This window comes from Trichechus manatus, unplaced genomic scaffold, assembly GCF_000243295.1.
Source record: "Trichechus manatus latirostris isolate Lorelei unplaced genomic scaffold, TriManLat1.0 scaffold00101, whole genome shotgun sequence".
NCBI lineage: Eukaryota > Metazoa > Chordata > Mammalia > Sirenia > Trichechidae > Trichechus > Trichechus manatus.
Genome location: NW_004444037.1, coordinates 3,840,199 through 3,854,313, shown reverse-complemented (window position 1 = coordinate 3,854,313; position 14,115 = coordinate 3,840,199). Strand labels below are relative to the sequence as shown.

General features: G+C 40.7%; 1 protein-coding gene and 1 long non-coding RNA gene across 2 annotated transcripts in view; both read left to right on the top strand.

Annotated features, from left to right (window-relative positions):
* Nucleotides 1-14,115, top strand: part of CRACD (capping protein inhibiting regulator of actin dynamics) — a 343,775-nt gene that overhangs the window by 131,910 nt on the left and 197,750 nt on the right. The window lies entirely within an intron of this gene.
* The window catches only part of LOC111821729 (uncharacterized), a 74,085-nt gene that overhangs the window by 54,855 nt on the left and 5,115 nt on the right, over nucleotides 1-14,115 (top strand). Inside the window, exon 3 of the long non-coding RNA XR_002825070.1 lies at nucleotides 6,097-6,183. This is a non-coding gene — a long non-coding RNA (uncharacterized LOC111821729). The remainder of the gene's footprint in view (nucleotides 1-6,096; nucleotides 6,184-14,115) is intronic.

The following is a 14,115-nucleotide window of genomic DNA, read 5'->3' as shown; positions in this document are numbered from 1 at the left end:
AATGACCGCCCTGACAGGGAACACAACAGAGAGTCCCTGATGGAGCAGGAGAAAAGTGGGGTGCAGAACTCAAATTCTAGTAAGAAGACCAGCTTAATGGTCTGACTGAGACTGGAGGAACCCCAGAAAGCATAGCCCCCAGACTCTCTGTCAACCCAGCACTAAAACCATTCCCGAGGCCAACTCTTCAGACAAAGATTAGACTGGCTATGGGACATAAAATGATACTTATGAAGAGTGTGCTTCTTAGCTCAAGTAGATACGTGAGACTAAATGGGCAGCTCCTGTCTGGAGGTGAGATGAGAAGGCAGAGAGGGTAAGGAGCTGGTTGAATGGACATGGGAAATGAGGGGTGGAAAGGAGGAGTGTGCTGTCGCAGTACAGGGAGAGCAGTTAGGGGCACACAACAGCGTATGTATAAGTTTTTGTATGAGAGACTAACTTGAATTGTAAACTATCACTTAAAGTACAACAATAAAAATAAAATAAGGGCACCAGATAAAACGAGAGGGTGCACTGAATTGAGGCCTGAACTCTGGTTTTACCGGGTGACCTTGGATAAGCTGCTTAAACCTTGTGAGCCTCAATTTCTTTTTTTAAGTTTTTAATTTTGTTGTTGTTGAGAATACACACAGCAAAACATACATCAATTCAACCATTTCTACATGTATAATTCAGTGACACTGATTACATTCTTCAAGTTGTGCAAACCATTCTCACCCTCTTTTTCTTTATTTTATTTTATTGTAATTTCAGTGAACACTCACACAACAAATTAGACAATTTGACAATCTCTTCACAAATGGTTCAGCGACATTAGTTACATTTTTCACAATGTCAACATTTTCTTTAATTGCGTTCTGTTTGTTTCCTGTACTCTAGTTTCCCTGTCCCCTTATCTTCTCATCTTTGCTTTAGAGTAATTGTTGACCTTTTGGTCCCATATAGATGTTTTGTTTTGTTTTTATTGTACTTTAGATAAAGGTTTACAGAGCAAACTAGCTCTCATTAAACAATTAATACACATATTGTTTTGTGACATTGGTTGCCAACCCCACAACATGTCAACGCTCTCCCCTTCTTGACCTTAGGTTCCCCATCCATTACCAGTTTTCCTGTTCCCTCCTGCCTTCTCGTCCTTGCCTCTGGGCTGGTGTGCTCATTTAGTCTCATTTTGTTTTATGGGCCTACCTAATCTTGCCTGAAGGGTGAACCTCAGGAGTCACTTCAGTACTGAGTTAAAAGGGTGTCCGGAGGCCATACTCGAGGTTTTTCCAGTCTCTGTCAGACCAGTACTTCTGGTCTTTTTTTGTGTGAGTTAGGATTTTGTTCTACATTTTTCTCCAGCTCTGTCCGAAACCCTCTATTATGATCCCTGTCAGATCAGTCAGTGGTGGTAGCTGGGCACCATCTAGTTGTGCTGGACTCAGTCTGGTGGAGGCTGTGGTTGTTGTGGTCCACTAGTCTTTTGGACTAATCTTTCCCATGTGTCTTTGTTTTCTTCATTCTCCCTTGCTCCAAACAGGGTGACACCAGTGGAGATCTTAGACGGTCACTCACAAGCTTTTAAGACCCCAGATGCTACTCACCAAAGTAGAATGTAGAACATTTTCTTTCTTTTTATTTAATTGTTTAATTAAAAAAAAAAAAAACCAGTACATATAGTGTTTTATGACAATGGTTAACAACACCATGACATGTCAACATTGTCCCTTCTCAACCTTGGGTTCCCTATTACCAGCTTTCCTGTCCCCTCCTGCCTTCTAGTCCTTGTCCCTGGACTGTTGTGCCCCATTAGTCTCGTTTTGTTTTTGGGCTGTCTAATCTTTGGCTGAAGGGTGAACCTTGGGAGTGACTTCATTACTGAGCTAAAAGGGTGTCCGGGGGCCATACTTTTGGGGTTTCTCCAGTCTCTGTCAGGCCAGTAAGTCTGGTCTTGTTTTGTGAGTTAGAATTTTGTTCTATGTTTTTCTCCAGCTCATCTGGGACCCTCTATTGTGATTCCTGTCAGAGCAGTCAGTAGTGGTAGCCAGGCACCATGTAGTTGTGCTGGACTCAGTCTGGTGGAGGCCGTGGTAGTTGTGGTCCATTAGTCCTTTGGACTAATATTTTCCTTGTATCTTGTTTTCTTCATTCTCTCTTGGTCCTGAAGGGGTGAGACCAGTGGAGTGTTTTAGATGGCTGCTCACAGGCTTTTAAGACCCCAGATGCTACTCACAAAGGTTGAATGTAGAACATTTTCGTTATAAACCGTTATGCCAATTGAGCTAGATTTTCCCCAGACCATGGTCCCCACAGCCCTTGGCCCAGCAATTCAGTCCCTCAGGGAGTTTGGATGTGTCTGTGAAGATTCCATGACCTTGCCTTTGTCAAGTTGTGCTGGCTTCCCCAGTATTATGTACTGTCTTACCTTTCACCGAAGTTACCACTTATCTATTGTCTAGTTAATGTTTTTCCCTCCCCACCTCTCTCCTCCCTTGTAACCATCAAAGATTGTTTCTTTTTGTGTGTAAATCTTTTCATGAGTTTTTATAGTAGTGATCTCATAAGTATCTGTCCTTTTGTGATTGACTTATTTCACTCAGTATAATACCCTCCGGATTCATCCATTTTGTGAGAAGCTTTGCAGATTCATCATTGTCCTTTATCGTTGAGTAGTATTCCAAGGTGTGCATGTACCATACTTTGTTTATCTATGCATCTGTTGGTGGGCATCTAGGTTGTTTGCATCTTTTTGCTATTGTGAATAATGCTGCAATGAACATGGGTGTGCATATGTCTATTCGTGCGATGGCTCTTATTTCTCTAGGCTATATTCCTAGGAGTGGAATTGCTGGATCATATGGTATTTCTACTTCTAGCTTTTTAAGAAAGCGCCGTATCGTTTTCCTAAATGGTTGTACCATTTTGCATTCCTACCAGCAGTGCATTAAGAGTTCTAGTCTCCCCGCAGCCTCTCCAACATTTGTTATTTTCTGTTTTTATGATTTGTGCCAGTAATGCTGGTGTGAGATGGTATCTCATTGTACTTTTGATTTGCATTTCTCTAATGGCTAGTGATCGGGAGCATTCCGTCAGGTGTCTGTTAGCCAAGTGAATGTCTTCTTTGGTGAAGTGTCTATTCATATCCTTTGCCCATTTTTTAATTGGATTATTTGTCTTTTTGTTGTAGAGGTGTTGGATTTTCCTGTAGATTTTAGAGATTAGACTTTTGTCAGATTTGTCATAGTCAAAATTTTTTTCCCAGTCTGTAGGTTCTCTTTTTACTCTTCTGGTAAATTCTTTTGATGAGCCTAAGTGTTTAATTTTTAGAAGATCCCAGTTACGTAGTTAGCTTCTGGAGTTTGTGTGTTGTTAGTTATGGTTTGTATCCTGTTTATGCCATGTATTAGGGCCTGTAGCATTGATCCTATTTTTTCTTCTGTGATCATTATAGTTTTTGGTTTTATATTTAGGTCTTTGATCCATTTTGAATTAGTTTTTTTGTATTATGCGAGGTATGGGTCCTGTTTCATTTTTTTGCAGATGGACATCCAGTTTGGCCAATACTTTTTGTTAAAAAGACTTGTCTTTTCCCCTTTTGGTGGACTTTGGGCCCTTATCGAAGATCAGGTGACCATAGGTAGATGGATTTACATCTGGGTTCTCAATTCTGTTCCATTGGTCAATGTATTTGTCATTGTACCAGTACCAGGCTGTTTTGATTACCATAGCTGTATAGTAGTTTCTGAGGTCAGATAGTGCGAATCCTCCTACTTTATTCTTGTTCTTCAGTAGTGATTTACTTACCCGGGGCCTCTTCCCTTTCCATATAAAGTTAATAATTAGTTTTTCTATCTTGTTAAAGAATGTTGTTTGTATTTGGATTGGAATTGCATTGTATTTGTAGATTGTTTTGGGTAGAATCGACATTTTCACAATGTTGAGTCTACCTATTCACAAGCATGGTATGTTTTTCCATTTATGTAGATTTCTTTTGGTTTCTTGCAGTAGCGTTTTGTAGTTTTCTTTGTATAGGTCTTTTACATCCCTGGTTAGATTTATTTCTAAGTATTTTATTTTTTTTAGGAGCTTTTATAAGTGGTATTGTTTTCCTGATTTCCTTTTCGTTGTTCTCTTTATTGCTGTATAAGAATCCAACTGATTTTTGTATGTTTACCTTACATCCTGCTACTCTGTTGAATCTTTTTATTAGTTCCAGTAGTTTTCTTGTGGAGTCTTTTGAGTTTTCTATATATAGTATAATATCATCTGCAAATTAGGGACAGTTTTACTTCTCCATTACCAATTTGGGTGCCCTTTATTTCTTTTTCTTGCCTTATTGCTCTAGCTAGGACTTCCAGCATAGCTAGGACTTCCAGCATAATGTTAAATAGGAGTGGTGATAAAGGGCATCCTTGTCTTGTTTCTGTTCTCAGTGGAATGTTTTCATCCTTTCTCCATTAAGAATGATGTTGGCTGTTTTGTATAGATGCAGTTTATTATGTTGAGGAATTTCCCTTCTATACTTATTTTATTGAGAGTTTTTATCAGGAATGGGTGTTGGACTGTCGAATGCCTTTTCTGTGTCTATTGAGATGATCATGTGATTCTTTTATTTATGTGGTGAATTATGTTGATTGATTTTCTAATGTTGAACCATCCTTGCATACCTGGTATGAATCCCACTTGTTTGTGGTGTGTTATTTGTTTGATATGATGATGAATTCTGTTGACTAGAATTTTGTTGTGAGTTTTTGCTTCTATAGTCATGAGAGGTATTGGTCTGTAGTTTTCTGTTTTTGTGGTGTCTTTGCCTGGTTTTGTCTCACCCTCCTGTTCTGAGTTGTTCATCTCCCATTAGCATAAAGTGACTGCCCACTAAGATTCTTATCCAGTCTTTCAAGTTGCTGTTGTCACTTTGATTCCATATAGATAGTTCTTAAAAGAGCATAATGCTCAAGGCAGACATTTGTTACTAGTTAAGCTAAACTGTTAATTGGTTTTAAGAAGACTTCAGGGCATATGTTTTGTTTAAAGATTATTTTAGGGCAATAATTTCAGGGGGTTATCCAGCCTCCATGGCTCCAGAAAGTCTGGAGTCCATGAGAATTTGAAATTCCATTCTTGTATTTCCCCCCTTATGATCAGGATTCTTCTGTAGACTCTTTGATCAAAATGTTCAGTAATGGAAGCCAGGCACTATTTAGTTCTTCTGGTCTCATGGCAAAGGAGGCAGTTGAGCCTCAATTTCTTAATCTGTCTGACAACAACAACAAAAAACCCCAAAAAACCAAATCCGTTGCCATCAAGTCCCTTCCGACTTATAGTGACCCTATACCTTCCCCAGGTACTATAAAAATGAAATGATTTGCTGTGTATACTTGCAGCTGTCACATGATAGGCTCTTATTGTGTCCCCCTCTGTCTTTCTGTCCAGCATCACTCTCAGTGCTCCTTTCCTTGCACCCTGTGCTTCTGCCCTTCAGAACCTCCTGCAGTTCCTTAAATGGACCAGGGCATCCTGTGCATAGTTTCTCACTACCTTTTATTATGAAGCCACTCACTAGCACAGAAGGAAGACGTATCTGAAGGTAAAGTATGAAGGTTTTACCTGGGGTTCTGGATAAAACTACAGAGATTCCTCATGTTAAATAGGATCTGTGGTTTAAAAAAAAAAAACTCACTAGTGTCTATAGAGAAAACAATTAGGTGAAAAATGTTCATTGTTCCTTGTAACCATAATAACTAGCTCTCAGTCTTTGGATTTGCAGGAGTAACTCAGCATGTTTGTTTTTATAAGAAGATCACTTAATGAAAGTGATTCTGTCAGGAAAGGCTAAAATAGCATTTTGCTTTTGCATAAATTTACATGTTTAGGCAGTGTGTGAAATTAGGAGGAGCTGTGGAAAGATCAAATCTTGCTATTTTTTTTCTGGCGTTCGGGGACGCGGAAAAAAAAGCGCAACACTGATTGATGTGATTTGGGGCCGAAGAATTATTTTATCAAATATGCCCACCAAACTGTTCATATTTCTAGCAAATAAAATCTCTTCCTTTTAAAACTATTGATGCCTAATTTGTATTTTGACACCTATCTGCACCTGTATTCTTTTAGGTGATGTTAACCACAGCCCAACCATGGCAGGTGACACTACAAATGCCTACTTTGTTAAACAGTACAATTTTGTTAAACTACTATGAGGTGGGTAGGTTTTATTTTATTTTTAAGTTTAGATGTGTAAATTGTATCATTTAAATTCTACCCTCACAATTTTTCTTGCCTTTTCATATTTCCTATAAACAAGTAATTAAAGAGCCAAAAGTAATACTTACTCAGATAAATTATTCACTCAGAGCCTACCTAAAGCAGTGGCGTCGCTAGCTGGGTAGAGGGGTGTAGACTGCACCCCGTAACACTGTCAGAGGGGATAACACCAAAATGACCTCAGGGTCCGTGGCGCTGCCAGGGGAGGGGCCACCAAGGCAGTGACATCACTAGGGTTTGTGTCACCTGCCACCCAGTGCGGTAACTCATTCCCTCCCCACTTGCCAGTCTGGATTGAGAGGACGGTCTCTGCCTTGGCCTATGGGCAAGGGGAGGAGCTGCGGGGAGCTGCGGGGTAGGGGCCCGAGGATGAGAAAGGGCTGGGCCAGGTAAGGATGCTGTGCCCACTGGTGGGCGGTTCTCCAGCTGGCCCCGCCCACCCCGGGCGGGATGGGAAGGGGACAGAGGAGTGACGCAATGACTTGCCACACTGGGTGACATGAACCATAGTAATGCCACTGCCTTATAGCAACTTGTACTTTCCCTTTAAGACATGCTTATTTTGAAGCCTGCTATGTCAGAGGCTGAAGCCTTTGTGGCGTAATGGTTAAGTGCTTCGCTAACTGCAAGGAGAAAGCTGGGGTAGTTTGCTTCCTAAAGATTACAATCTTGAAAACCCCATGGGGCCGTTCTGCTCTATCCTAGAGGGTGCTATGAGTAGGAATCGACTTGACAGCAACTGGTTTGGTTTTAGTGTATCCAAAGCACTGTGGTTTTAGGGTGGGGGACTGCAAAGATGAGGGCTTCAAGACTCTTGTCTGTCAAGGCATTTAAAATCTAGTAAACAATTTACAATCTATAAGTAATCAAAGTTCCATTTAGTTTGTTGGTCTTGGTAGGGGCTTGAGTTTTGATGCCTCTGAGATAGCTACTATTATGATCCCTGTTTTACAGATGAAAAAACAGAGGTTTAGAATAATCAAGCAGCTTGCCCAGCATCATGCAACAAGTGGGAGAACTGAGATGGGAACCTGGATATTGTGACTCGAAGGCAGAGATTGGCAGACTTTTTCTGTGAAGGGGTACACAGTACACAGTAAATATTTTAGGATTTGAGGCCAGGTGGTCCTCGATGGAGCTACTCGACTTTGGTGTTGTAGCATGAAAGCGGCCGTACCAATTGCCATTGAGTGGATTCTGACTCATGGTGACACCAAGTGTTGCAGCACAGAACTGCCCTCCATGAGGTTCTTATGACTCTGACCTTTTGGAAGCAGATCTGCAGGCCTTTCTTCCAAGGCACTTCTGGGTGGGTTTTAACTGCCAGTCTTAAGGTTCGTAGCCGAGTGCTTAACCATTTGCACCACCCAGGGACTCTTGGTTGTCTTCCAGTAAAACTTTATTTGCAAGAATAGGCTGTCAGCTCGATTTGACCTGTGTGTTATAGTTTGCTGATCCCTGCTCTAGGGCATATATTCTTAATCCCCGTGTTATACTGACTCATTCAACCAGTCTCATATTGAGCATTTTCTCTGTGCCAGGGAGATACAGGGCTATAAAAGAAATAAAATGAGTCTCTGCCCTTAAGAAGCTCCAAGATGAGAAAAAGATCGTTTGATTTTGAGTAAGAATTTAACCTTTGTCAATGACTTATTTTAAAACTATATGTATTGATAAATAATATTTTCACTTGTACAGCAAGATGTTGTGAAGATTAATGAGACAGTTTATGTAAAGTATTTTGAATTACTCAGCTCAGCGTCGTTTTTTGTAATGTAAAAGTAATGCTTGCTCTTTAGCAGTCCCAAAGGAGATGAGTAAATAAACCAATCTCTCCTTTGCTCATATGGGAGTTCCCTTACGTTAATAAACTAGCAATTTTTACCTAGTTTTATTGCTGCATTTCATTTTTATGAAGCACTTTTAAATTTGTGTTATATTAAATTTTCTAATGGGACCAAATAGCTTTTACACTTTTATTTCTTAACATAATGTAAATGGAAAAAAAAAAACAAAAAACAAAACTGTTTAATTCAGAGATACTGCCAGTATATATATATTCAGTAAATTACAAATCCACAATATCTTCGTGATAATTAGATTTTATGAATTTTAAAAGTGTTTTTTGCTTGTAGTGATGAAATGTAGTGTATGTCTAAGGAGATGATCTCATGGGCATGCTGAATCATATATGGAGCTTACATAAAATAGGGAGGAAGAGTCAGACATTCACTTTTAGGAGATAAAGAGGATACTTCTAAATTGCTCAAAAATGTGTGCACTCAATTGGAAGAGCGTAGTCAATGTCACTGAACTGTGCATGTAGAAATTTTTGAAATGGTGTTTCTTTGGCTATGTGTATTTTCACCAAAAAAAAAGGTTGAGAAGTTAGAGGGTTGACATGTTGTGGGTTGTTAACCAATGTCATAAAACAATATGTATAGTACTGTTTCATGAGAAACGATTTGTTCTGTAAGACTTCACCTGAAGTACAATTAAAAAAAAAAATGTGTGCGCTCAGGAATGAATTATTGATACATGCAACAACATAGATGAATCTCAGAAGCATTATGCTAAGTGAAAGAAGCCAGACTCAGATGTCTGCATTTATATGACATTTGGGAAAAGACAAAACTATAGGAACAGAAATGAGATCAGTCGTTGCCAGGGATTGGTAACAGGAAGAGGGGATAGACTGCAAAAAGCCATGAGGGAACATTTTAGAGAGATGAAAATGTTTTATACCTTAATTGTGGTATGGTTATATGACTGTACATATGTCAAAACTGTACACTTGAAAAGGGGGGATTTTACGGTATGTAAACTACACCTTGGAATCCCTGGATGGCGCAAATGATTTAAGTGCTCAGTTGCTAACTGAAAGGTTAGAGATTGAGTCCACCTGGAGGTGTCTTGGAAGAAAGGCCTGGTGATCTGCTTCCGAAAAAATCAGCCATTGAAAACCCAGTAGAGTACAGTTCTACTCTGACGCACATGGGGTCTACATGAGTCAGAACTAACTGGATGACAATTGTTTTGTTAATTACACTTTAACATACTTGAGCAAATAAGGAGCCCTGGTGGCAAAGTGATTAAACACTTGGCTGCTAACTGAAAGGTTGGCGGTTCGAACCTACCAGCCACTATGCAGGAGAAAGATGTGGCAGTCTGCTTCCGTAAAGATTTATAGCCTTGAAAACCCTATGGGGCAGTTGTACTCTGTCCTATAGGATCCCTATGAGTCCGAATGGACTCCACAGCAACTAGTTTTAGTTTTATACCTGAGCAAAACTGTTATAGAGAGTTTCTCAGGCAAAGATAAATGGAGACTAGGTGTAAAAGCTTCCAATAGACTGCTTTTCAGGTTACGTCCTGAATGGGAGGTAATACTGGGAATCGAGTCAGATGTACTCCATTTGTTTACTCTCAAAGACAAACCTAGTGAGAACCTTGGGGCTAATCTTTGAAAGCAAGTGGGAGAAAGAGAGAAATAACTCAGGTAGTTGGAATGTCCTGACCCAGATGGTAGTTACTGGCCATTCTTAGAGCAACACGATTGGAATTGTCTCGACAGCAACGGGTTTGGTTTGATTTTATTCTATTTATATAGACTAGACCTCATGAGATAAAAGGTCAAATAACATTAATAGACAATTTACAAAAAAGGCAAATACTAATTAACATACATACAGAAAAATGTTTACCTTACAATCAAAGAAATAAAAAACAAAATGAGATTTAATATTTTACTTATTAAATTATCAAACAAAGAATTCAAATGGAGACAGCTGAGGCTGATACATTGCTAATGGAAATATAAATTAATGTATATTTGGAAGGCAGGTTGTATTACAAGCCATAAACGTATTTATTCCTTTTAACCTAGCTTTACCACTTATATGACTTTATCCATATAAAGTAATCAAACATATGTATAAAAGCTATGTGCAACAAAGTTATTTGTTGCAGTGATATTTATAAAAATGCATACAATGTAAAGATCCTAAATGTCCAACAACACATGAACAGATAATTAAGAAACACTCATTCCATGGAGTATTATGCCAGCAATTAAAATGATGATGGTGTGGACAATTTAGTAATATGGAAAAATGCTTATTATAAAATGATAGTTGTAAAAAAGGGAAATTTGGGAGCACAAAATTATATGTAAACTGTAATTAAATTTTTTTTTAAATAAGGCAGAGAAAAGGGCTTTTAAGGAGCAGTACAATATAGATTTGTCATGTTCTTTTTAATAGCTCTATGGATATAACACAGGCATCTCTGGGTGGTGCAAACGGTTAAGTGCTTTACTACTGTCTTAGTCATCTAGTACTGCTGCAACAGAAATACCACAAGTGAATGGTTTTAATGAAGAGAAGTTTATTTCCTCACAGTCAAAGTAGGCTAAAAGTCCAAATTCAGGGCGTCAGCTCCAGGGGAAGGCTTTTTCTCTCTGTTGGCCATCTTCTCTTCGGTGTTCTCCTGTACTAGGAGCTTCTCTGCGCAGGGACCCCAGTCCAAAGGACACACTCTGCTCCCGGCACTGCTTTCTTGATGGTATGAGGTCCAATTCTCTGCTTGCTTCCTTTTCCTTTTATCTCTTGTGAGGTAAAAGGTGGTGCAGGCCACACCCTAGGGAAACTCCCTTTACATTGGATCAGGGATGTGACCTGGGTAAGGGTAGGGTTACAGTCCCACCCTAATCCTCTTTAACATAAAATTACAATCACAAAATGGAGGCCAACCACCACAATTCTGGGAATCATGGCCCAGCCAAAGTGATACACACATTTTTTGGGGGACATAATTCAAACCATGACATTCCACCCTTTGGCCCCCTAAAAATCACAACCTTGCAACATAGAAAACATATTCACCCCATCATATCACAGCCAAAGTCTTAACTCCAAGTCCAAAATCCAGAAATTCCTCTTCATCTGTAAAATCTAGAACACAAGTTATCTGCTTCCAAAGGTACGATGGCAGAACAGGCACAAGCTAGACATTTCCATTACAAACGGGAGAGACTGGAGGGAAAGGAGGCATAACAGGCACCAAGCAAGTCAGCAGAACACATTACGTTAGCCCTCAAGGCTTTGAAAATAATCTTTTGTCCTCTGAGACAATTTATACAATAGCCCTGCCCTCCAGACTCTAGGCATTGGCCACAGTCTCTGGATTTTGAGTGGAGGTGCCTCGGCCCTGGGCTTCAGCTCCACTGGTAAGTGCCCAGAGGCACCCCACTCCGCCAGGAAGCCTCCTGCGCACAGGCACTCAGCTCCCTTGCTCCATGGGTTGGCAAGCCTAGCTCCGCTGATGAGTGCTCAGAGGCACCCCACTCCGCCAGGAAGCCTCCTGCACACAGGCACTCAACTCTCTGGCTGTGTGGGTCGGCTCCAGCACCGTCTCGCACTAGTCTTCTGGTTCTGCTGCCATTGGTTCTCTGCCGCTGCAGGTTCTCTGCTGTTGCTGGTCCTCTGCCACTACCACTCCTCTATTCATTCACAGTTTCAAAACCGCTTCCACATTTTAGGTATCTGTTAGAGCAGCACCACAGTCTCTCAGTACCAGATGTCTTAGGCTGGGTTCTCTAGAGAAGCAAAACCAGTAAAGCGTATAAATATATATAGAGAGAGATTTATATCAAGGAAATAGCTCACGCAAGTATAGAGGCTAAAACGTCCCAAGTCCACACAGATCAGTGTAGAGGCCTCTTCCAGTTCACGTAGCCGCAGAAGCTGGTGAACCCAAGGTTGGCAGGTCGGAGAGGGACTCCCAATCACTGGCTGTGAAGGTCAATGAATTCCAAGATCAGCAGAGAAGACTGCAAGGTTTCTCCTGATTCACGTAGCTGCAGGGGCTGGCGAACCCAAGGTCAGCAGGTCAGGGACTCTTGCTTGCAGGCTGAGAAGTTCGACGAATTCCAAAATCAACAGGTAAGCTGCTAACTCAAGTTCCATGAACTGGAGGTGAGACAACAAGAGGCGGCTGCTGAGTCTGGAACGAGACAAAAACCTTGGCAAGGCGAGCAGGCAGAAAGTAACCAGTGGAAGTCAGAGAGATGAAACTGAGAGCGCGGTGAGCTGCCACAGGCCCCGCCTCCGCCAGTACCACTCAGCACATTCCATCATGGGGGTGATCACAACATTATACAACTGCTAAAACACTGAGAATAATGGTCTAGCCAAGGTGACATACAATCTTAACCATCACAACTACTAACTGAAAGGTTAATGGTTTAAACCCACCCAGGGGAGCCTTGGAAGATAGGCCTGGCTATCTGCTTCTGAAAGGTCACAGCCTTGAAAACCCTCATGGAACACGGTTCTATTTTGCAGAAGGGTGGTCACCATGAGCCTGAATTGACTCAGTGGCAGCTAATAACAACAACAGCAAGGCTCCATGCTCAAATTCTGATTCAATAAAGGTGGGATGGTACCCTGGAGTCTGTATATTTAACAGGTACTCTTGGTGATTCAGAGACCTGGTGGCACACTGGTTAAGAACTCAGCTGCTAACCAAAAGGTCGGCAGTTGGAATCCATCAGCTGCTCCCTGAAAATCCAATGGGGCAGTTCTACTCTGTCCTATAGGGTCGCTATGGGTTCAGAATCGACTCGATGGCAATGGGTTAGGTTAGGTTATGTTGATGGGTCACTGAACAAAGTCATTACTGAGACTGATAAGATTAATCGGAAGTCCCTGGGTAGTGCAGATGGCTAAAGTGCTTGCCAGCTGCTAAGGTTGGAGGTTTGAGTCCACCCAGAGGTGCTTCAGAAGAAAGACCTGGTGATCTGCTTTTGAAAAATCAGCCATTGAAAAGCCAATGGAGCACAGTTCTACACTGACAAACATGGAATCACCATGAGTCAAGGTCAAATTGACAACAACTGGTTTAAGATTAATCAAGGGCTGGAGTGTGGATGAATCGGTGGCGGATATCTAGTCCTACCTTTAGAGAACAAACAAATGGGGAGGAAGTTGTTTCTTTGCCAACAAGTCGGGGAAGATTCTATACTCTACTTTCAAATCCCAGCCGAGGAGACCAGAGCTGAGTTGAGTCAAAAGAGCACCTTACAAGATAAAATGAGTTGGGCAGAGATGAGAAAGTAAAAGCATGGAGATTCAGGAGAGCCCTTAAGTAGGTTATATATTTGAGGACTGTTGCCTTGGCGTTACGTCTAAAATGAATGGAATTGAGATAACATCTCTTATGGATTAAATCATATCCCCCCAAATTATGTGTTGTAAATTCTAAGCTCTGTGCCTGTGGTTATAATCCCATTTGGGAATGGGCTGTCTTTGTTATGTTAATGAGGCAGGATTAGTGTAAAGAGTATTTTGAGTCAATCTCTCTTGAGATATTAAAGAGATTAAACAAGCAAGCAGAGCAGAGATAGGGGAAGAGAGATGCCAAGTCACATGAAGATCGCCCAGGAGCAGAAGCTCAAAGAGACAAGGACCTTCCTCCAGAGTCAACAGAGGGAGAAAGCCTTCCCCTAGAGTCGGTGCCCTGAATTCTATCCTCCTAAACTGTGAGAAAATAAATTTCTGTTTGTTAAAGACATTTACTTGTGGTATTTCTGTTACAGCAGCACTAGATAACTAATACAATGTCCTAAACTATAAATAATTTTTATTATCTGGTCAGGAATCATAAGTTCTTAGCATTAGCTCCAGGAAGAGAACTTTCAAAAGGAGACGATTTTTGGTTGGATTCCTATACACTAATAAGGAGAATGATGAAAAGGAAATCAGGAAAACAATACCATTTATAATAGCCCCTAAAAAGATAAAATACTTAGGAATAAATCTGACCAGGGATGTAAAAGACCTATACAAAGAAAACTACAAAACACTACTG